We start from the raw sequence: 25,007 nt of genomic DNA on the forward strand, positions 1-25,007 counted from the left end.
TATACAATTGCCTTGTTTTTTGTGCCTTAAGTAAATATAACTCTTAAGAAATAACATCTGGTCTGATTTCCAGAATACTATTGATTTTTTCAAAGCTGGGAGAACAGGAACATGCCCTTGAAATTCATAAAAAAAGTGGAAAAGGTGAACAGGACCTTGATAATAATATAAAGACATAAGTATAATAAAAACTCTTTTAATAGAAAATTAGTTAGTATTTTTTTCTTACACAGAAAGATGATAATTTCTTTTACAGTATGATAGTATAAAACAACACTTTTAAAAAAACTCTGAAGAGAAAACTTACTAAATTTATTAACATAAAATTAAAATGAATAGTTGAGGTCAATATGCTAAAGATATTATATCACAGACTTGCAGATAATAGTCCAATTTGCAATTAGTTCCCCTTGGGCCAATCTACTTGATAGTCAAAACCACACATACCTGTGAATGTATTTATGCGACAACAATATGCTTCCTAATATTATCTTAAAATGGATCAATATAAATTAATGTCATTTCTTTACCATGAGTTTTACCATGAAAACATTTATTCCTCATAGCTGACTTTTATACTTTTTCTCTGTCATTCATCCTTGCTACTTTCAATGTGATATCATCTTGGAATACTGCAATATGTTCATTGGTGCAATATTTACTTCTTTTGTGTCTTTGGGGAGAGGAGACAGTTTATTATTCTGCTGGTCTCTCTATGGCTGATAACTGCTGATAAGGCAGCAGCACATTCTCTAGAATTGTCTTTTCCCATTTAATGTCTTGCAGTCTCTCCACAGTTGTGTAACACAGCAAGTTAGCCACCTTTTGCCAGCCACTCTATCTCTTACAAGACTTTGAAGCATGTTCTAGCTCCTGTTAAAAGTGTACATAAACACTCCAAAAGTCAATGCTTTTTCATGGTCAATGTCCTAAATCCTTATGGCACGACCTTGTTATTTCTGCTCTTTCCAGGGCTTATTTGACTTTCCTCATGTTTTTTATAGGGACACCGAAAGACCAGTGCCACATCCCTTGCTCTGAACCCTATCTGTTCAACTTGGGTGATCACAGGGTCGCACTTGCACCACCACTGCCATTGGAGTATCTGCAGGACCATGGGAGAACACAAGTTTTTCCACCACATCAACATCAAGCGTTCACTGTATGTTTGTATTTTATTGTTTGGAGAGAATTTAATCAATGTGTTGAATATCAGTGGGTTACTCTTGAACTTGAGCAATTTACTGTTAAATCTCCTGCAGATCACAGAAAAGTCACTAAGTCATAGTTACTTACATAATAAATGTACACACAGGAGGTGCAGACAGGCATAGAACAGTATAAACAAACAAAGCCATGTGTAGGCATGGTGAGATCCATGCATAACACAGCAGGTTTTGTTGGAAAAGAGGCAGTGTCCCTGATAGTAATGAACATGAAGAAATACTGGATGTTTTCTCACTTGTGTGCTCCTGGACCTCAAATGAATCATTGCTAGATCAGGTTGTTTTATATTTCATTTTTATATCCAAGCAGACAAAATATAGACGGCAGTTGCTTTGAAAACAGAAAAATCCTTGAAAATGCCATGTTAATGCATTGTTCATGAAAGGAGAGTGAAAGCAGTCCTAAAGACAGACATTACTGGATCTTCTGCACACAGTCACACTGATAATTGTGATACTGATTGATGGGCAGCCATTAAACTCAATATGAGATTACTTACTGGTTTGTGGCTGTTTGTTCATAAATAGCATCCTCCTCCTGAGACTTCCTTGAAACACCTCACAGGGCAGGAATGTCCACAGTCCATTCTACAGGGGGGAAAATGAAGGTATGGAGCCATAAAGTGACTAGTACAAGGATGTGTGCTGAAAAAGCCCAGGAAAAGGTTGGGATCAGCGGGGCCCCAATACAGCCTTTGACCCTCAGCTGATTTTTCTTTTTAAAAATATTGGATCAAGATTAACTCAAGCCAAATTATTTGCATGTGTTTTATATTGAAAGTAATCATTACATCCAATTTCTTGGAGAGTGCCACATGGACAAGCCCACTGCAGAGTTTGCCAGAGAGCTGGGTTACTGATAAAAGCCTTTTAAAAAACAGCACCAAGGATACAATGCTGTGGTTTTATAGTCAGCACCCCTTTTGCAGCTTACTTCTCCGTCTCTCATGTGAAGTGATGCTTCTTCAGGAAACATTATCCCTCTTAGGTTTGCTGCCTTGAGATGTCCCTTCTCTGGTTTATTGTAGTTTTATTGCTAAGGTTGCTTCACCAAAAGCCTTACAGCAAGGTGGTGTTGCTGTAGCAGCTGTTATGTGCCCAAAAGCCCTGCTAAAGGAAAAACAAAATAATTTCTTCTGGGGCAGTGTGGCATACCATGAACTCTCCCACTTCAGTCAATTCCCAAGTCCTTGGCCCTGGCAATGGCCATAACTACTTACCAGAGAGTAGGTCCTCGTTGGGGGGAAAACAGACCTCCAAATGGACTTCTGTATGAACTTCCCTTGGTTTCTCCTTTCCCTGTCCCCTCACTGGATTGGTATCCCTGGTGGCCACCCCCTTTTCCCTGGAGACCAGACTAAACCTCTCTGCCCAGTTGTTGTCTCCGCCCCCACCCCTTCCCCTTATTAAGCTGCTCTCTGCTCACACTTGTCCTCTTTTGCCTTGCTGGCTTCCCTTTGGCCACATGTGATATCCTCTGCTGGAATAAAACCATGCAAAAAGAGCCTTTCTTGCCTCTGTCGCTGAGCCAGCTGCGGTGAGCACTGAGTGAGGGTCTGACTGCATTGCCTGAAGGTCAACTCAGCTGGCTTTTCTACAGGAGAGGTTGGCTGGGGACAAGAAATAGGCAGCAGCACCCACCACTCCAACACCTGCAGCTTCCCCCTCGGGACTAGTTGCATACTGAGTCTTGCCTGTTCTGATGGTGGGATTAGACAGTTTGTAGAAAGCCACCACAGTCCGTCAGCAGCAAGCCAAAGCACCCAGATTATTCAGTGCTCTCACGTGTGGTCAAAGAATGGTAGACTTGCCACAGTCTGCAAGACTAGGAAAACTGTCTACCAGAACTTGAGTCCTTGCTGAACCTTGGAGCCACATCTAGCCAGGGAGCCAAACAGGAAAGAAAAGTTTGACATCCAGAGTTCCACCTCAAGTCACGAGATAGCAGGCTGAGCCTACTTACACTCAAGCCATGATCGATAACAGGGAATTTGTTTTCTTTTGTTCATTTAACCTACTAGCCCATCCCTCAAAGAAGGAGGAAGGAGGTGGTACAAAATATTGATTCTCTGGGTTTATGATCCCAATGCTAAAGCATGATATCAGCAAGAAATGTTCCTTAAATTAAGAAACCTAGAATTAACCATTATATTTTGTACATATTCCAGATGCTTTATACAGTATTCTTGTTTTACAATTATTCAGTGTGAAGCTGCAAAACTTTATGTAAAACCAAGAAACATGAAAAAGGGGAGTCTGTACTGTACTGTAACAGAGCAGTAATCCCTGGTGTATTACTGAGTTAGTACTGTTAACTGAATCAGTGACATGTTGCATTCAGACTAATTATCTGGAAAGCAGTTATGCTGTTTCAAAACCTTACCTAGTGTTTCTTCATGGTGCTATTATGTGTTCATGAACATGTTAGCTCAAATATCAACTACTGCATAGAATCACATAGATTTGCTTCTAAGTAGGTTGGGTTTTATAATTTTTGAAAATACAATGTCCTTGTACTGAACACTTTGTGAAACATTCCAATACAAATATTATTTGTATTGAATTCTATATGTATTGAATTCCATCAGGAATGATTTATTATCTCATAATCTAAGTACAGAATGCTTTGAACAAATAGTATCAGTAATTATTCCTGGTGATAGATTAGGGTCTTATCACTGTGTAATAATGAGAATGCTAAGAAGCAAGATTTTAACTGTTTGGAAAGAAATGTGCAGATTTTTTGTTAGAAAGCTGGAGCAAGAAGGAAGGAGGGGACACTCAACCATTGCAATGTGCTAGATCAGTTTTATTTCTTATTTTATTGTTCTTTAGCTATTAATTGGCAGGCTCCTGTGCTTGCCATGGGCCTTGCTTGCCCAGATGTTTATTAGAGTCCAGTGTTCATTAGTGACCAGATCTGCTTTCACTCCTTGCTGTAGTGCTTTGCCTGGGAACATTTTGATAACGGCAGTGTGATGGGCCTGGGCTGGCAGGTAGCCAGAGCATTGCTGCTGGTCCTGTGCTGCTCTCCTGGGCAGGCTCCAGCATGAGCTTGAGTTGAAGGAAACATCCCTGTGGATGAGCCATTCTGCATCCATGGTTATTTCTGCGTCACAGCAGGTGTGCCTCTGAAGGGGTTGTGGCCCAAGGATAAGTCCATGCAAGAGAAGGTACACTTGGAAGCATCTGTGGTTGTGGATCATCTATGCTACAGCACATGCACCTTGTAGCATCAGTGGCTGTGCACAAGGTTGTGCTGGAGTACCTCAAAGAATGTGGCTATGGATAAGCCCACGACAGAGCAGGAACAACCCTGAAAGGCCTGCAGCCAAGGATGAGGCCATGTTGGAACAGGTCTGTTTCTGACAGGATTGTGGCTGTGGGTAAGGCCATGCTGGAGCAGGTCTGTTTCTGAAAGGATTGTGGCTGTGGGTAAGGCCATGCTGGAGCAGGTCTCTCTCTGAAGCCATTGGTCCCTGGAGAAGGCCCAGCAGGAACAGGCACCTCCAAGGGATGGTGGCTTTGGGTAAGTCTATGCCACAAGTAGGTGCACCCCTGAAGAGACAGTGTCTCACAGACAAGGCATGGTGCTGGTACCCGCCAAGAGACTGCAGTCTTTGAATAAGTCCATATCTAGCTCAGATTATCCATCTATCTCCAACTAGGAGAACTTTTGTTTCAAGGTGCTATAGAGCTGAAAAGTTTTGTTTGTTTTAACACCAAATCTCTGGGTTTTTAAACAACAAATTGTCCCTATCCTTCCTGTTCATTGCAGCCTTTCCGTAGTTTTTCTTCAAGCCCAAATAAATATTTGACTCACTGCAATTCTTTAATTGCTTCCATTGACTTTTAGCCCCAAGGTGAAAGACAAAGGAACGGAATCATATCCTCACAATTATTTGGGCAGAAGCAAGTAAGCAGGGACTTCTTTGTCACCTTTCAGGTCAGCTGCACACCCACATCAGCAGTACCCCAGATGAAACAGTGAGCCTCTGGGATGTACAATCACATCTTGACTTCTGCCCATCAGCTACAAAGACTTTATTTTATTATACGTGTCCTGTGTTCTTCAAGCCCATGACTGTTTTAAGAATCAGCAGTAGAATCTGTGTTAAACTGCCTAATGGGCAAATCTGGATCACATTTGTAATGGTACTTTCATGTTAAAATTTTTATCTAGCAAGAATTACAGATAGTATTCGCTGTGAACTTGGAGAGAATGGATGATGCTTCCTTCATACCATCCACCTGTAATGCTCAATCTTATAGGAAGTTAGATAGAGTTAGAGACACAATAGTAAGGAATGGTTTTTTATAAATTAAAGTAATGCGCATAAGATTAGGTTGTGAGCAATGTGCTGTAGATGACTCTGTTTTGAGTGTTGCGTGACTAGAAAATCTAAAAATCATTATTAATGAAATTCAAATAATTATTTCATATCTTCCCTGATAAATTGTCTTCTAGAAAAGTCAAGCTGGAATACGTATAGGTATACACGCTGGTTATATGGTATGATTATATAGTCATTCCACAGGTATTCCATTAAAGGAATATCACTGATTAAAGTACATACTCAATTTTATATTGGTATCCTTCTAGTATTAGGTCAGTAATAGTAGGAACACCAAGGGGTCACCTTCTTCTCATCATGTAGGTCTTATTGTCCTCATGGGACATTAAATTTAAGGTGCAGTCTGTAATGTAATGTCTGAGGTGTTTCATCGTGTGACCTACAAATATAAAAACATTACCCATAAAATATATAAATGACAGTTACGTTTATCTTCTAGCTAATTGGGAATAATTATGTGAATTAGTGTGAATGTATTATTCTTTTCCTCTGTGGAAATGTCACCTTTGATCTTTGGTAACCACTCCCACGTGAACACCACAGCGCAAACATCACAGAGGATGGTGTAAAGTTTCTCCCTCCTACTGCCCTGATGCCTGCAAAGCCCCTTATTTGCCTGTACAAATATTTTTTGAATGTTTCATATATTTGCTCTGGCACGAATTTTGCATATTTTTGCTAGCAATTTGAGTCCTTACCCATATGCTTTAGCAAACATATTCAGAGCTTATTTAGGACAGGTAAACAGGTAGAAAACCCCTAATCTTAAACCACTTTATACCAAATTGCTGTGCATGGTTCTAGGGGGTACACTTTGCTTCTCAGCATCAGCTCATCTGAGCAGACCTCAGGGCTTTACTGTGGTCACCTGCTTAGCACAGACGCATCAGCCTACTGCAGATGTATGGGTATGGGACTGCCCAAGCCCACCAGATCAAGCTTGACTCAGTTCCCAAATTCTTGCTCTTCCTCACACCCTCAATCTCAATGGCTTTCAAGCTGTATAGATCACCTATTCAAAGACAAGCTTGATTTGAATCACACTGGCATATTTTTGGCAAGGGTTCAGAATCTCATCAATCTTTATCAAGCATGAGAAAGAGCCACTGATCCAGACAAAATGACAGCCAGCCACATGTGCTTTGCTGTCTTAGCTGATTGCTGGGTGGTCACTTAGGTCCAAGGGATACAAAAGCACCTCCCCCTCTCTCAGTTAAAAACTTTCTCAAAAACACAGAGCACACTCTCGTTCCAGTGGCAGACATTGGGATCTCTTGTATTCTTATTTACCAGTGAGACACCATCAATAAGATCACCTTTTTTTCCTTTTGCAGTTATACTCCAGCATCAGTCTTCTCAGAAACCTACTCTGGGTAAATGCATTTAGTTTGTCCCTCTGGTAGGCTTTAAAATAAAAAATATGTGTATCCAGTGCAAAAGTCAAATCAGTTTAAGCAGATGTTGGCTTCTTATGAATAACAACATTAGTAGAACGTAAAGAAAAAACACAGGCATTTCCCCTGGGGAGAGATACAGACAAAGGAGCCACACGTGAGCCTGGTACTCATGTTGCCTAAGATAACTTTGGAAAATAATTTGACAGGCACAAAACTCAAATGTAAGAAAAATGGAATAGTTTTTTTTTTAATTGCCAAATACATGAAGTGTAAAAGATGCTTTAAATTTAATCTAACTAACTTTTCTAGAGGTGCTGTATTGGAAGCACAGATTTATCTCAGTTCCAGTAGAAGTAAAGCATTATGTCAGTTTTACTTAGAAAGACACTCCTTAGTTTATCATACCATAACCAAATTAAGCTTGAGAACTACTAATCAGTAAGTGTCTATTAAACAGCAAAGCATTAGCCTTAGCATGTACAATGCCTTCGGCATTCAACAGGGCATATACTGGAAATAAGAATTCCTTTGTCATTTGGCCAGGGAAGCAATTATCTTTGTAGTTCGTGATTTGTGTAATAATCAGTTAAAATAAGGTGTGTCATGGGCAGAAGCTTGTGAAAAAATAAAAGTTCTGGTTCTTATTTAGCACCTTTAACTTCTTAAATACTTGCAAATTCCTGAAACACTGACTGCTATTCATATACCACAGTTTCTCTTTCTGCAGTGCTTCTGCTCCCTCCTTTCTCCTCCAAAATACACAACTTCAAAAGAAAACTATAAATCTCCAGTCACAGTTCAAAAAATTCTTCACATTCCAGTTTTCTTTTTCCAATCCCACATATGCACATATGGACATGTTCACAGGTTTATGCACTACATCAACTCCTTGCTCCTATTTCCATACTAGCATGGCAAACATTTCAGGTCAGATCTGTGAGCGAGACATGTCCAATGAGCTCTAGCTCACTTTTGGATACTCTCAGGAGGCAAGGTGAGGGAGCTCTCTGCTCCCTCTTCCTCTCCCTCCTTTCCCTTTTTGTCCCAGAGGAAGAAGTGACACATGTGCTGTGGTCAACACTATTAGCAAATTGTGCCGTCTTGTTTTGCTGTTTCATATGCAGCTTATTTAGAGCTATTTACACTAAATAAAGTATAAGCTGTTACAAACACTACTTATTTAGTGTTTACTTAATATCCACCCATCTGAGCAGAGTTACTGGGCATGCAGGCTATGATATTCCACATGCATTATAGTCCAAGTCAGGTAACTTACACTTAATTTCCTTGCATGGCATTTGCTACAAATTACAACAACATTTTGCTGTTAGTAGCAAAAAAAGGCTTCACTACTGGTATGATACCAAGTAATAGAAACTACTCCTATATATTATTTTCCCATGACATCATTTTACTGAACAGAAAAGTACTAATTACTGATATAGAATACCTAATAGATCAAATTTCAGGTCACCATCTATATGTTTTCTTCACAAGCTATTGCCTTTAACCATTGGGGATTAATCCACATTAACGGCCTCCACAATATCTAGGAGGTCTCATGATTGCTCTGATTAAAACTATCTTAAGCATTTGCAAGTCTCACGTAACACACAAAACCCAAAATAGAAATGATCTCACAATTGAGAGTTTAAAGTATTTAAAGTTTTCATTTATTTCAAATAACAACATTTCTCCATCCATTCCAAGCCTGTATTTGTTGGGATGAACCCTTGGTCTAATGAATCAAGACAATCTCATACACCCCTTCCTGAGATCCTAGGTAACTTCTACTTCCTCTTCCAAGCTAAAGTTGCTAAAGTTGTTCTCCTGACATCATGAAGGATCATTTTGAACATGCTGTTTTCTGTAGGACTTCAAGAAAACTGTACCCTTGCCAAAAGCCCAGATGTAACTCAGTGAGGATAACATACATATAAAGATATATGCAAATTGGCAGGAAGAAGAGTAAGCTATTATCATTTGAGTTCTTCTACACCATATTGTTAACTGAAAAAAAAAAAACAAAGATACACCCTTCTGCTCAGAAAGTGATAGAAAGTCCCATTCAAAATATCGTAATACAATACTTTTCCAATTACGAAGTTCATACATCAGAACTGAGGAAGAAATTAATTCATTGATTTAGAGAAAAAGAGGAATCTTTGTGGTCTTCTAATATGATACTAATAGCCAAGATCATGCATAAACTGAACAAAGGGGAGAATCACACCTGGAATCAGAATAATCTTAAAATACTTTACTTGATTTATTACAACTGTATTTTTACTCTGTCATACAAAAGTCATACAATTTTTTCTCATTGGTATCAAAAATATTCAGTGCATTTGCATTTCCACACATATTCCATCTTCCTTAAAGTCTGAATCCTACAATGCCGGAAAACACAGAAACAATTTCTGTTTACCTATTTGGGGGAATTATAACCACCCAATAAAGTTAATGGACTAAAATGTTGTTTCTATGGACGGAAAGACTATACTTGCCTACTGATCTAAAAGAGGAGGCCAGTCTTTGGTGGCCTCTGGTTATGCCAGAGCATCCTGCCCAGTGACCCAGTCAGCCTCTCTCCAGGCAGTGATAGCCCTCAATAAGCAGATGCGATATTTTATGACAAGTTAATACATTGAACTAGACACAACATTATTAGCACAACCTTTCTGATCCCAGTAAGAGCTCACATAATCACTCATACATATTTATCTTTCCTCTACTAAAGTATCTGCATCCCAGCTCATGCATAATGACACCTTCCTTACAAACATATTTCATTGATTGGTTGGTGTTTACAGTATTAATAGAAGATTACACGTTCTTCAGATTTCCTCTAGTGCAAAATTGTTACTCATTCCTGAGTCAATTCCTGGAAATTGTATTGTTTTCCAGGAGACTTTTTACTGAGTTTTAATCTCAGCTTTTATTGCTAAATTCAAATATCTATGCAAATTGACTGCTTAGCTTACCTACCTCTTGAAAACCCTAGATGTGATAGATGTTGATACTTTTCAGTACTGTCGAGATGTTTTCAAAAGGTAGATATAGAAATACCAAAAAATAGCAGAGAACAGAAAGAAATCTTATTTCAAATTAAAGCAAAGATAGGCAGGACCAGTGTCCCCACAATTTCAACTGTTAAAAGAAAAAAACTAATTTGTTTGAAATAAATATTGGTAACCATTTTAGCAAATGGGCTGCTAGTACTGAGAAATAAATTTTATGTTCTCTATAGGGTTCTTGCTCAAATAATTGAGTGAGGCTCCTGAAAGTTTCAGCTGTACCATTAAAAGGAAATTCAGGGGAAAAGATTGAACAGAGCACTGCAACAAGAAACAGGATTGACTCAATTTGTTTAGCTTCAATTCTTCAACTTGGTGCCCAGGACAGGCACCCTATTGTCTCTACAAAAATATAATTGTTTTTCTTTGCTAATCCTCTGTGTAGCTGGCAAGGACAGACAGTTGCAATAAATCTTTTTTCTTTATTCAGACTAGAGCAGCCTTGATCACAGTTAATGACTCATAAGTAAATAAAGGTAGAGGCCATCCTTAAAAAAAGATCTCTACAAGTAATTTTTTTTTTTAAATTTTGATATTTGGTCCACTATTAAATGAGTTATTTTATTGCATGTAGCATAAAATTTCACACATTTTGGTCATGATCAAAATAAAGGTTTTTTTGTAGTTTTGATCATAATGAGCTTAAAACATTGAGCCATCTCTACAGTATTATGCTTTTGACTGTTCACTGAAATTGGTTTAATTAGAGCTCAGCATGAGCTCAACGTCTTGGAAACTCCTCTCTCCTTCTGGGTGACAAAATTACATTGACATGTAATCTGCAGTTTGTCAAATATCTCATAAAATCTGTGAAATAGTTTTAGATGCTGTAGTGTGTCATACAAAATAGCTGAGCTTAGGTAGTGTCTTCTCTAAAATGTCTACCAACCAAAAGGTAAACCGGCCTGACAGGTCTCTAGGGTGGGGACTTTTTGTGAATAATTAGCCTTGAGCAATGAAACTCCAGAGCCACACCTGGGCTGAATCTTTGATCTGTCTTTATACAGCTAGAACCAAGTTAGAGAGTTTATGCACTATCTTGATGTTTCAGGTGATAAAATCTTTACTCTTGCATACATACTGCAACAAATATACTTGTGTGTATATGTATACATGTGTGTGTATGTATATGTATACCGCGTATGTACGTATCTATATAGTAAAAATGGATATTAAAGATCACCATTCAATTGTGTTTCTTCATTGTTCATTCTGGTGTGGCTTAATCACTTTAAGATTTGTTATTTTTTCATTTTTTCATGTAAAATATGAGACTCAGTGACACATTCTATCTCGATAGCATCAGAACAATATGTACAACAATCAGTGTGCTGACAGAGCAGAATCTTTACCTGACCTACTTAGTAGGCACAATTGTCAAAGGCTGTAAAATGAAATAAACATGCCTAGTTTTGGAGCTTTTTTTTACATATAACACCCTTTTTAAATAAAAGTTTTATTAAATAACAGAAAGAGTCAAATTGTCTCATGTATCTGATCTAGCTATGTGTGGTCTTTATTGGACGGTTGACAAGAAGTGTGAACACAATGAACCATTTAGTCTTCCATTTTAATCTTTGATGCACTTTCACCTCTGCCTGCGGCTTTAGGCAAATCCCTGAATTTCTCTGTCTCTCTTACACATTATATAAAAACAATAATAATAATAATAGTAATTAATTAATTGGTTATTTTTTTTGCCATTTTAAAGATTCTTAGCTGCAGTCTAATGAATGAATTTATGACTCTGTAATTTAGAAAAATTCAAGCACATTGTACGCTCATGCTTAATGTTGTACATTTCTTATATCATTAGGTTCTGCAAATACACAAGGGAACTGCACATGTTGTTTTGAAAATTCTCAAGTTACTTCTTCTACCCTTGTAGTTATAATTGCTTCTGATTGAAAAAAATAATTTGTGCATTCAGCTAATAAACTGGACTCAACACATTGTCGTGAATGTGAAATCTTTGCTATCAGTAGTCCTTCAATAAAATCAACATGTATCTGCACAGCTGGGCTGTTGAACTTGCTTTAGTCACACTCCTCATACAAATATTTAGATTTACTGAACTGATATGGTTGATACCACTAAGTAACCATCTGAGTAGTGGACAAATCATTAGGAAAAGTAACTGTGATTTGTAGTTCTTTCATACATTATGGAGTGCTGAAAAGGGCTAACTTACACACTCAAAGAGAAATTCAAGATAAAAGCACTTTATTTTCATCTTGCTTTCAGTATTGACATATTGAAAGAGTAACATTTGTTACATACTCTGACTTTTTATTAAAATTAATCTATATTAAAAGAAAATATTTATGAGCTAGATTAATTCAGACTGATAAATAATCCTTCCCTTCAAAAACTGACAGGAATTTTAATAAAATAAATGCTTTACAGGCAGGAAGAAACAGACTTTTAGCAATACTATCTGAGCATTTTGCGATGACCATATTATAATGCCTCTGATGAAAATACACTAATATCCTTCCTCATAGACAAAAACAGAGTGGCATATACTCCTATATTTAGGTAAAAATAATGAGCAAGCATGTATTTCTCTTCAACAAAGCTTTTATGTGGCTGTAACCTAAACACAGCATGGTTTGTTCTCTGATGTTAACTATAGACAGTTCCATACTAGGCTTAGACTAAATATCTAAAAAGGGATTAAAGGCATCACATTGCTTTAACACATTATCTTTCACCTTTGTTTAGTAGATAATTTCTAAATGAATTTAATTGTTCAGTCCATTTGCATATTAAAAAAAATCAACAAAAAAAAGACACAATTCTGATGACAAAAGAACCCTGATTTTCTGATCCCATTGATTCACGGACACTCTAGATAGAAGACTTCCCCTATTTTTAAACTTCAAAAAAGCTGTGAATCCTTCTTCTCGGACCCCTCCCTTAGCAATGATGGATCTACCACACATATTCTCAGGTTTGCCAAGGAAAAGTTGAGCCAGGAAGACACCCTGGGTGGGACCCTGGACTTACATTTTCTCATACCTGGGCTTGTTTTTGTGCTCAGACTCATGGCTGATTCCCTGAGAAAGTCCAACAAATCTCACATCTAAGTGAGGTTTTAGTCAAAACCTCAAATAGCATTGGTTAGCAATGTTTACAGTGCTGTGGTTTCAACTACAGGCTGAGTAAACAAATATTTAATGGGCAATAAAATTTTTAAGATACTTGAAAAGTAGGGGAATGTGGTTTTGCTTGGCTGCATGCTGTGTCTCATGCTGAGATACTAAGCAAAATGTTCACTATGTGGTTTCTTTTTAAAACCCATGCAGGATGGTTTTGGTAAGCTGTTACGGAGTTAAAATTCACTTAATTTGGCATTTTAGTTTGGGACTCATATTCAAGCACTCTAAATGTTTTGCTAATAGCATTGATGGCAACAGAACAGGAGGACTATATGATTTTTCTAGTATATTCCAGAAGTAGAATAGTACTCAGTCTTCTCATTAGCCTTATTTCTAATGGCACTGCACAGCTCTTCTTTTAGTCCTCTGTCCTGCTGTGGGTGTGTTGTGCTTTCCTGTATCTCAAGTATGGTTTTAAAAGTTGTGACTCCAGCATGGACTTATCACTTGCATACTTAAATAATCACTTTTTCATTCTGTTGTTCTTTTCCCCTCATTTTCCCTGTTCTGCCTAACCCCAGCCTACAAAACTCCTGCTTCGTTATGGGTTTGAGAATGATGGTGCCCGTCAGCAAAAATTCCTAGTGGTAAAAGATGAGAAACCTCCATAATCTATAAAGAGCAAGATAACAGATGTAAGAATTTCTTCTCCCCTCAGATTTCTCACAGTCAGCAAGACTGGGCCCACGTTTGGCTGCTGTAATTCACGGTCGGGTGCATTAGCCAACATCCATTTTGTTTGACATTACCGCACTGGGCTGTGAAGTGCCATGCCTGAGGAACTGGTTCACATCCACTTCTGTGACCCAAACACAAGCAGAAAGGTGGGGCAGACATACCCAGTGCTATACTTCTAAAATGTCTCACCTTTTTCTTTTTTAGCATAAGATCTTGTAATTCTAGAAATGGCCAAAAAATAAAGTCCACAATAGGAGTGAGAAAATACAGGAAAAGAGAGGTCTCAGGCTTCAATGTAAACTTTGCCTTTTACTCTAAATAAAACAGAACTAGTTAAACAAGTTAAGCTGTTACTTTGTCCCAGATGTTTTTTCTGTAAGAGTGTGAAATAGGATTCGCTTTTGACAGGGTAGATTGTACCTGCCGCACTGTGGTTAGCTAAGCCACACTCCATGGCTCCTCTTTGCATATTCCTTTTGGTATTATGCTGTGATCACCTCTATAAAGAAGCAGGCAGAGCTGATTGCCAGGCTGTGATGATGTGTGCAGATGAAGGCTTCTGAACATTCACAGGAGGCTCAGGTTTCACCTCTGTGGTGGTAAAAGCAATACAAGCTTGCCAGCTGACATATTTATGATGTTTTATTCCTTAGGTGGTTATCACCTCCAGACAGTAAACACAGCATGTTGGTCACCCAAGTTAGTTAACATTAGAAATATTTTTATATTTGAAAATGTGTCTTTTATGTATGTTTTTTCTATACTTATGTAGAACATACATGGGATATATGTGAAATACATGTGAATAAAATCACAAATACTAATTAAAAGTATAATACACAAATAATTATAAGTAAAATATTTCCTGCATTTAAAAAAAGAATATGCTTTGATTGGTGAGCAAGAATGATTTATTCCAGAAGTATTTAATGCAGCTTCTCCATGATCAGGAAAAATTTCTTCCGGAAATATTTCTACGTAATCAGACGAACAAAAGGTCTTTGTTGTTAATACCATTTTATTGGGCTATTTAAGACTGATAAGTTGATTTTATATTAGCACTCCTCCCACTCTGTTCCTCAGGGTAAAAGCAACCTCCAAGTTCTCACTAGGAAAGCACACAGATCCATGGCCAGCTTTGTCCTAGCCTACCTGAGGTGCCAGAGCAGTGCTCAGGGTGTATTAGCTGCTCTGTCATCTAATTGCTTAGTGTTACTTGCTCCTAGGAGGAAAAAAGCTCTGCATTGCATGTGCAGAGAGGGCTAGGAAAAATCAGAAAAAAACTCAGCAAAATACAGAGCTGCTTCTCTCATCAGTACAATACCAGCTTCTGTAAAAGTTAAAGTTCACAGAAATAATAAGTAATTTAGTTATTTTTGAAAGAATTAGTAATATAGATAGCAGAATGATTGTATCCCTTCAGCCAGCAAATAAAAATTAAATGTTTCTACAAATGCAAAAATTACAGCACTGTAACTTTTGTATTGTATTTTGTATTGTACATGTAGTTCACAAGTGTGGATTTTTTTCTCAATATAATTGACATGGAAGCCCATTAAATTCTCTGTACTTTTCTTGAAAGCAATTGGAATTTGTCTCAAATTGGCAATAAAAACATATGAAGAAATGTTTTTTTCTCTTTCTGTGCTAAATAGATAATGTATGCCAAAAAAACTTAGAGCTGCACTTGTTTGTGTAGTATTCTCACTACTTCATATACTTTTTTATGGTATAGTCAATACTGATATTAATCATTGAGAGTATATATTTTTTTCTTTATACATAAAATAATTTCAATACATAGAATAATTTAGTGCATAATTTTAATACATAGAATAATTTAGTACATAGAATAATTTAAATAATTTTTTGTTGTATTAGAGATTAGTGGTCAAATTTTTTTACATAAACTTGAAAGTAATCAATTAAGCTTTCATTTACTGCAGGAAATTTGACAGTTTCTTTTATGTTTAGTAATTGCTGTCTTCCAGGTATTCAAAAGATAAACATGCCTGTCAAAAATTTATTTTAGTGTTTGTAAGGTTACTGTCCAATTGTATTTCAGTCCTTATCTGTTGTTTGGTTACTCTTTATTATCCTTTAAGAACAGTTGTTTCTCAGCTGAGTTTCCTGGGGCAGTTCTGAGGCTCGAGGTGTTGTCTTTTAGTTCCAGTCAGGTTGCTAAACAAAAGATCTTTTTTCTCCAAGTGTGACAGCACATTCACTACAAACTGAAGCCAAAAATCATTGATGGCACAAACATGAACAAAGAAGAAGCCTCTCAAGGGGTGAGTAATTTAGAATAGAATAGAATAGAAATAGAATAGAATAGGAATAGGAATAGGAATAGGAATAGGAATAGGAATAGGAATAGAATAGAATAGAATAGGATAGGATAGGATAGGATAGGATAGGATAGGATAGGATAGAATAGAATAGAATAGAATAGAATAGAATAGAATAGAATAGAATAGAATAGAATAGAATAGAATAGGATAGCTCAGTTGGTAGGGACCAACAATGATCCTGTGGTCCAGCTGTCTGACCACTTCAAGGCTGACCAAAAGATAAAGTGTGCTGTTAGGGTCATTGTCCAAAAGTCTCTAAAATGCTGTTAGGTATGGGATGTCAACCACTTCCCCAGAAAGCCTATTCCAGTGTTTGACCACCCTCTCAGTAAAGAAATGCTTTCTGACATGCCATCTGAACCTTCCCTGGTGCAGCTTTGAACATTATCTTACAAGATCATAAACTCTTAAGCTGTTGTATTATATGTTTAATGTTTCATTTAATTATGGTCAACAAAGATAGTTTATTCCCATCCAAGAAATTACTCTTGGGAAATAGTTAATTACATGTAAGATTTCAGTAACATATTTTATATGAACAATACTGGCTATTTTTGACCTTATTTTTAGCATAATTACTCAAGATAATGCATAATGAAAAATTCTGAGCCAATCAGAAACACTGTTCTGCACACCTACTTTATAATCAAGGTCATGTTGTATGTCATTGGTCATACTGTGTATGTCATTCTTCTTCCAGGCAAGAAATGCTTTAAAGAATAAAAAAGAAGTAATCTCCAGATAAATTTAATTCTGTTAACAGCACTCAAAAATATTTTGATTGACACAAAAAGACCTCTAGAATAAAGAACTGTAGATTAGGTAGTCATTTTTTTCCTGTGGAAACTGCGCAGAAAATAATTGCAGTCACAGACACTTGTAACAGGAAATATGTAATTGCTACTTCTCACTTTACAAATGACTCTACAAGGAAAGACAGAGGAGAGAGTAAATAACTAAAGAGTAACTACATAATGGTACATTCAACAACCGTAAGCACAGTGGGCCTTGTTTCCTAACTGTTTGCTCCTTTTTTCATCTGCATAATACTCTTAATCTTTTTGAAACAGGTCTTGGTAACACTGATAGTAATGATGTGAACTGAGAAACAAGCCTACTCACTATCCTTTAAAAACATTAATATGCATGATGGAACACAGTGGATTGCATGCCAGTTAAGCAGAAAGTAACTTGTCAAGACTATTTTTTGTGTATTTTCTTGGCCTCTATTATTCAGCTGAACTTAAGCAACAGGCAGTATCTTGTTCTATATTTAAAGTCTGCATACCATAAGCTTTTGCAAAATCTCTGAAGTTCTCCAAAGCTTGCTGATACATTACTTTGCTATTTACCATATTTACACCATATCAAAGCCCATGAAACCTGAAGAAGACAACTTGTCCTTTTCACTGCTTATGTTTTCCTTATGTATGTAATACTTTCATATAACCATTTTCCCAAGGATCATACAAAAGCCAGTTTAGATCTGAAACACTTGATTGTTCTTTGCACAGTTAAATGAAGTCCAGGAGGAATGATTTAGTGATCCAAATCTACCTCCAGGCACTTTGCTGACTGCCCTTATTTTTCTTTTTTCTTCAAAAATCCAAATGAAAATAATATTATGTTTAAATTGTAAATGTATTCCACCTCCAGAAAACTATAATGACTGAAAACATTTTTTCCTCTTCCTTTTTCTTCCTTTTTTTTTTAGTGATGTTCAGATGCATTGCACTTCTAAACAAGGTTAATAGGTACTGAAAAGAGTAAGGAATTCTCTGATACCTATGTAGTGGAATGCTATGAAACCCAAGCTGCAACAAGCATACTGTTGTACAAACACTAGCAGCAATTTATTAACATAATTTTTACATACTCAGGTACTCCCACATTCAACTCACATCAACAGATGCAAACACAAAATACACGCTGAAGTTTACTACCAGAAAATTTTTATCTATGGAAACAATTTTTTTTTTTTTTTTTTTTGTGTCACAACAGTAAGTTTGGTTTTACGATTATTCAGCAATACATGCAGTTTTAAAATTTTGATAAAGGTAATAATTTGACTCAAGTTATGTAAAAAAATATTCTGCTTTTGTATAAAAAAATACTTAGTTTTAGGAATAAGAGCTAGACAATGGCTATCTAAGCAAGAAAAATACAGAATAGGTCCAATTTTTTGAGGATCACAAGCTAAAGTGGATCCAAGGCTTTCAACTACTGAAGAAAAACAGCCTGTAGGAACAACAAAATTATCATTATCCTGGTATATCTGATATATATACAGAAGCACTGTTTGTAAGCCATAGAACCCAACTTTCTGACTTCCTAATCTCAGATATGACTGTGGGATGTTTGTAAGATGCCTACACAAGAGAAACAAGATTGATCAAAGGCCTGGGAAACTTGGCCTGTGATAACAGCTTGACAGAACTTGTGTTGCTTAGTCCAAAGAAGAGGAGACCTGGTGGAGGAATCATAACTTGTTCAAAACTTCTGCAGGAAGAGGAGAGTACAAGAGGAGGAAGATAATTTCAGGACAAGTGAAACTGTGAGTGGATCCATGAAAATGCCTCCATCCAAAGGCAAAGTTTTCTGAGACAAAACAAAGATCTTTTTTATATTTGTAAGTATCTCCCAGGCCCTCAACATGGGCAATGTGCCTGCCCAGCTTTCTTTCCCTACCTTCACCTTCCTGGACCATCCCTCCCATCATTCTCATTGCTGAGAGGTAGAGCTCCCCAAAGGCACCACTGGCCACACTTGACATGGGAACAAATTCCTACTTCTAGTCACTTTCCCTTGCCTAATGCTTTGCTCAGCCAGGCAACAAAATTATCTTTTGGTTTTGGAGAATAAAAAATTTGCACAAAAAATTTCTTCCTATTCAATGATACTAGAAATAAAATTGATATTATTCCACAGGTTTTACAGCTGGTTGGATTCCTATGCCATTTCCATCTTCACTCACACTGTTTTTCTTAAATTCAGTCACTAAGAGTAAAACCAATGCAGTTATACCTGAGGTGCCATACTGCCACAACAGTAGTTGCAGTCAAATTATAAAGGAAAAGGCAATATATGAAAACTTACACTGTAACACATTTGTTTCAGCTTCAGAAGAGGAAATATTTAAAGGTGAGGCTGAATTCATGTATTTACACCATTAAGGCTCTTCCCTTTCTGTCAAAAGTAGCTGTTCTGTATCTGTCTTGGATTTCTCTCAAGATGAAGCATTTGATATCCAATAGCATTCTCCCTTTCCTTTCTGGATCCAGGAAAATTCGTACTGAAGTCATAAGAAAAAATTCCTGTGACTTGAGTATGAAGTTAAATTGGGCTTTCTTGGGTTTGTGGTGTAGTCTTGGACACGACATAAATGCATGTCCCATAATGAATTTAATTCCAGACTGCCTTTCAATACTCTAACAAGCCAAGTCATTAAGGCATTTGGAGCTTGCAGTTCTTTTATGCTGCATTTCAAGTAATTCAAAGCAAAGTCTTATTTTAGGTAACAATATATAATTATAAAGCTGTGATCATCAGATGTTAGAAGCAGATAAGATGTGTAGGGTACACACAAGGATATTCGGGAGTTGCTGAGGCTTTTTACTATATTGTCTGGAAAATGGAGACTATATGATGGGACTGACTAAAAAACAGTAATAATAATAATTTCCATTGTGTTTACATTTTTCCTTTATAATAACTTTAAACTTTATCATACATGGATGGCATAATACTGCTTTACATTAAATTTTTAAAAACTGAAAATAAGGGAGGATTATTTCTACTTTTGATAAAAGGAAAAATACCTTTCATAAGCTAAAAGCCTTTTTTCTGACATTCACTAAGTTTCAGATAAGGAAGTTCCAATTTCTAAGATTTATAGAAAAAATAAGTAATTACATATTTATATCTGTATATATATGCAACATTTTTATTTCAGCTAAAGAAAAATTTATGGTAGAGGGAAATAATTTCGACAATACTTGTTCACAAACCCAAGTTGAAGCTATATCCTGTAAAGATCTTATTAATCAAATACAATTAGGCTTGATGACCAAAAAGTATCTAATTGTTTTTACAGTGTGGGTGAGGTCTGTTTGATTAGGAGGATGGGAGAAAATTGGTTAAGGAAATACTTAATCCTTGTTCCCAGGCACACAAGGTAAGTATCATAACCAATCCCTCAAATTTGGGTAATGTGGGGAATTGCCTGAGACTCATCTGACTAAATTAATGTTTACTATAGCGACACAAAGATACGAGCTTGGGCTCTTTTACAGCCAGCAGAGATCTGGCCAACAGTTGATGGATATGTCTCATCCTAAACTCAGTCCCTACATTTGGTCAGATTAATATTTCAGTATGTGATTATATTTATTCTACTTTGACTGACTACAGATGGTGTCTAGGTGACCCTGGGTTACCTGTGTGACTAACTCAAGATGTAGACATCTACACCTCAGACATCAAAAGTTACACAAATGAATATTGTTCTTTTGATACTGTGAGCAGGGTTTTTGTAAGGTTCACTCTTACATCAAACAAAAGTAATATCAGAGCAAAGTACAGTTTAAAATAGCAAACTGATTAGATTATTTCCTGAAATAGAAAGACATTGGGACAAATCTTTTTTCTTAATAATTCAAAACAAGGAATGAAATTAGCATATTTTACATTCTATCGAAGTCTACTAACTAAGGGGCTACCATAGTTACTATTCTGATGTGAATGACCTTCCAAAAAAAATTCTGAAACATTCCCTTTCCATTCCAATGTGGTACAGGACTCATTTAAAAAGTTCTAATAGTACAAAGGGATGGAAAAAACGTGTTTTGTGCATTTCAGTTCTACACCATTTTTTCACTCCAGTATGTGCCTCCAAGGCATAATTGAACATCTAACCCTTTTGATCCATCTGGTAGAATATAAACACGGAGTGGGACTAATTTAAAAGAGGTTTTGATTGACTGTGATTTACACATTCATATACCCTTTTGCTGTCTGCTTAACATGGCACACCCTTACCCAGTCCCTTGGCACAGTAATTAAACCAGCCTTAGATTGCCCTAGAATTTCTTACCCTTAGACAACAAAGAATAAATTCAGAGATGGACTATCAGATGAAAAGGGAATTCAATGGGGATATAAGGTGGTTTACATGCCTGACAAATTATCTAAACTGAGATTACCACCAGAATTATTTCATTTTACAGCTGCAGTTACCTTAAATTTACACAAAATTTGATTCCTGAAGGTGGCAGCACCCTGGCTAAACCTATATACAGTCTTAAATGCATGCAAAACCCTAGAACACAACCATGAAATTATAAGTGCTAGTTTAGCAGTAGTGCCACATATGACCTTTCAGCACATAACTGGGAGTATGCTCTGTGATAGTAGTTGGTTCGAGCATTTCCCAGGTTTTTCTCTTGAACTGTAAAACTTAAAAAGAATATTTTTCCCCCTTGGATGTCTTTCAGCATTTCATGCTATTGGCCTTCATTAACTACTATAAGCATTGCATTCAAGTAATTATGGACTTAGAGTATTTTTTTCCTCATTCTTTGTTTTGCAAAGATTATTTTACCTAACACAGGCACTGTAAAAGGAGCCACAACACAGAAGTTTTATCTCCTCTGCATACTTTAAAATTCTCTTCACAATGTGAAATGAGCACTGTAGGGAGCCTCTATCTGTCTTCAAGGGGTTTTGTTTATTTTTTGCTGGGTTTTTTTCCTCCAGTTTATTCCTTGTAGTTATTATCTATGCCTGTATAGACTGACTGGTTACATAAAAAAGAAGGGACAAGGGTTTCATCCATCCATGTCCCTGTACATACAGAGGCATGAATCAACCATTTTTACATAATCAATTTTTTTTTAATTTAAAAAAAATTAAATTTTTAAAACTGTTTTTAGTAACAAACACTTGAGATCATACTGAAATCAGGGAAAGGTTCCATTAAGCTTAAAGATCATGGGAAATCTTTGTCTAGACTCATATCAGAAAAAGCAGAGAAGAGTTACAGGTTGCTGTTGCAAAGTCGCTGGGAGACCCAGAGGGAATTTCACTCTGTCCCCAGAGGAAGACAAGCGCTACTTCAATCCCATCTACTCAGAAAAAAAACAGGCTTTTCAGAGAGGATGAGTCCAGCCTTTCACACCTGGGTAAGCAGGGCAAAGCACCTCATGCCGGATGGCATTGCTATGGCAAGGTAAAGCAATATGTGGGCACATTCCCTTGTGCTTCCTCCTGGAAGAATTTATATCATTCCTTAGTAACGGCTACACCTAAATGTTGCAAACTACCCCCTAGTTCTTCTTGGCCATTTTCTTGTATGCAAAACATATTTTCCAGTCTGACAGGACCTTCTCCTTGCTGTAGCACAGGCTTTTGGTTGTCAGGTTGCTGAAGCAGAAACCTTCAGACCAGTGTTCTGTATTTGGGCTTCTGCTCCAGGAACCTGACAGCTGAAGAGGCTGGCCTGGATTCCCTGTACCTCTCCCAGTGTGTTCCTCTCAGAGGCACCCAGCAGCCATCCAGCTCCATAACACACATACTACTTAGCTAGAAAAAAAAAAAAAGCACCTAGGAGAAAATATCTTGGAAAATGTCGAAATAGTATGAATAATACTTAGCTTACCTGCTTGTCACACTTTTTTCCACATCAAAATCCTTTCGAGGGTTTGTCTCTGTCTTGCTCAGTCTTACATCTCTCAGTGATGAGATGGGTAAAATGCCTTTTCTGTCATGTCAGAATGGAGATTCACCACATTTTCAGCTTCTCCATCTTCTCACACTTCCTAAACCTGACCAAACTAGTCTAAGCTAGTCCTACAGCACAATACTTCAAAAGGGATTTTTACTGCTTAATTTTAGTATTGCAATTTACCCTCATTATTTTTAGTTCCTACCACAAACATTCCTTGAGTTAACAGATAAGTCAGGAAGACTTTAACCATCAGATCTGTAAAAATGTGTATACAACCTCAGTAAAGCTAGGACGGTTGCTGTTGAATGTGCTCTGCTCCTACAACATCTGCAATACTAGCACAGATTAAATTACACTGGTGCTGGTGGCCTGCTATTTGTGCTGGGAATTTTCTGATGCAGGATTTCACTCAAAAAAAAAAAAAATTTATCAGTTCTGTCTGGCAAAAATGCAGCTGTCAGAGATCCACTGCATTACCCCTGGCCCCAGCCAAGGTAGAATTCTGCCAAAGCAGAATTAGCTCATCCCTCGTATGGTTGCACGACTGCCAGTATTATACCTGTGGTTTTGTTTTCACCTCGGCCACTTTGCCCTCCAGATGTGCTTGAAGACTGAGATATGAAGACAACATGTCAGAATGTGTAGCAAAAAAATACTGGAGTAGCTGAGAGGCATTACCTCAGCTGATGGCAAGTGTTACTGACCTCCTATTCTCAGTAATTATCCAGATTAAAATAATTATTTCAAGGAGAAAATATTATATATAACAAAGAGCAAAATTAAACTGAGTGGAAATGAGGCCTATGACTTCCTTCTGTTTCTGAAATAGACTTGTAGACTTGTAGAAGAGCCCTGAGTGTAGCAGGGAGTATAAACTGGCCTGTGCCCAGACACAGCAGGGTCAATCGCTAGAACAAAATCCTTCCTCTGCACCCTTCTGCAGAGGCAGCGTGTCCGTGTCTTGCCTCAGTGTCCACTCATGTCTGGTGACTGCCACACAAAGAAGGGAGGAAGCCCAGCTCTTTACTTCTCCTTCCACTCCGTTCTCACTAAAGAGCAATACTTTCAGAAATATGTTTTCTCTCTACCTTGAGCTTTCACTGAGACTAGAGTAGATAAGCCAAAAATACTTTACAGACCATTCAGACCTAGCTGAGTGATACAAAATTTTGTCTAGTTAGCTGCATAAAAGCCTTTCCAAAAATTTATTTAAATCCTTGTATTTTTGAATTAAATTTTTGCCCATTTCACATGCCAGATGAAACTCTGCCACTGTACATGATATGGCTGGGGTGGAGTTAGATTTCTTCATGGTGGCTGGTGTGGGTCAGTGTTTCCCTGTGCTCATCATACTTTGATGAGTGGAAATTAATCCGATTTATTGGGAAAAAAATCAACACAATTGCACAGTGAAACTTTTTCAGGATTCACATGTTAAAATATCTCCAAGATTGTTTTAAAAAATGGTAAACAGAAATGTACATGATTTCTTACTTACAAATAAAAAGCTTTACCTTTACACTGGGTTACTGCATCTACATAAAAATATTCACAATATTTTTCTGACAATGCAAAAGCAGCTGGAATTTATCACAGAGATTTTTTTTCCTATTAAAATTATTAATGGCACCTTATGAGAAAAGACACTACAAGTACACTGTAACCTTCACATAAAAAATAATTTAATGCAGGTACATGTGCTTTATGATCTAACACAGATAAATAGATACTGTCAATTTGTAAATATTTCCTTTTATGAATTTAGAAGTAACAAAGTGTACTGCATATTTTTTCTGTGTTCAAAAGCATGTCTGTTCTTCTACTACTATGGACTTAGTAAAAACCTCCATAGGAAGTGCTTCAATTGTATCTGAAACTCCAGTATTAAATAGATATTAGGCTTTCATGGGAACTGAGAGCTTCAGAAAATGGCTTTTAAATCAGGATGACTTGGCTTGGGAGTTTACACTGGCTGCCATCCAAGCAGAAATAGCCAAAAGAGCAAATTACACCTCCACACCCAGTTAGAAAGTCTTCAGGT

The 25,007-nt window shown here is 37.0% G+C and overlaps 1 long non-coding RNA gene across 5 annotated transcripts in view; it reads right to left on the reverse strand.

Moving 5' to 3' along the window:
• LOC146768377 (uncharacterized) overlaps nt 1-25,007 on the reverse strand; it is a 95,385-nt gene that overhangs the window by 17,144 nt on the left and 53,234 nt on the right. For 2 of the 5 annotated variants that reach the window (XR_014952889.1, XR_014952891.1), the window contains exon 2: nt 1,727-25,007. This exon is cut by the window's right edge and continues 7,758 nt beyond it. This is a non-coding gene — a long non-coding RNA (uncharacterized LOC146768377). The other 3 variants (XR_014952893.1, XR_014952890.1, XR_014952888.1) reach the window with 3 other exon arrangements.

The sequence above is a fragment of the Lonchura striata genome, chromosome 2 (genome assembly GCF_050655825.1).
Source record: "Lonchura striata isolate lonStrDom1 chromosome 2, ASM5065582v1, whole genome shotgun sequence".
Lineage (NCBI taxonomy): Eukaryota > Metazoa > Chordata > Aves > Passeriformes > Estrildidae > Lonchura > Lonchura striata.